The sequence below is a fragment of the Mastomys coucha genome, chromosome X (genome assembly GCF_008632895.1).
Source record: "Mastomys coucha isolate ucsf_1 chromosome X, UCSF_Mcou_1, whole genome shotgun sequence".
In the NCBI taxonomy this organism is placed as follows: domain Eukaryota; kingdom Metazoa; phylum Chordata; class Mammalia; order Rodentia; family Muridae; genus Mastomys; species Mastomys coucha.
Window position 1 is genome coordinate 159419245 of NC_045030.1, and position 798 is coordinate 159420042.

Consider the following 798-nt stretch of genomic DNA (forward strand, 5'->3'; position numbering starts at 1 on the left):
TTTGATGGAGGTAAAGTTTTTTGGTGATGTGAGGGTCATTGAAGTACAGCCTTATTACAATGAAATCCAATGTCTAAAAATTGTTCTTATTTTGGCTTGTACCACAGTAAGAACCAAGATTTTAAGCTCTATTAAATACAAAACAAACAAACAAAAAGACTTTATATATTTATGATCATTTAAAAAAATACTAGTAGTGATGTATTATTTTAAAATATATAGTTAATATGGTTGAGGTTATTTAAAATTTATACTGAGAAAAACGTATGTATTTTCAGTATTGCTGTAGACAAGCATCTACATAACACTGTTAAATTGTTGTTTTATATCAAACAAGTTTTATAATACTCATTTTATTGTTATAATATTTTATAAATTTTAAAGAATATGAGCCTCATCCCACTGTCTGTGGGGTCATATTTACATTATTTCTAAACATCGTCCATCCTCTTTCTTGTCTGCTTCAACATTCTTTCCGGTGTCTGCTTTAGCAAAACTTCTTTTCATCTGTGTCTGCTTTCAGCAAAACATCATCTGACAGAACTGAGTTTCCAAAGAACACTTAAATTTTTACTTCAATGAAATGTGATTTGGAATGGTTTCAGAGCTTCTAACACTGTGTTAAAATTTATTCCAAAATGTCTGTTAGATGATTTTCTTTAAAGTTATCCTTGACACTAGAAATAAACCAGAACTCACTAAGTTTACAAGTCTCCAATATGTTCTTTATTCAGGTGACAGTAAGATATTTTAGATATTTGTGACTTTATCTTTCAATTATTTAAGTACTGATGATCA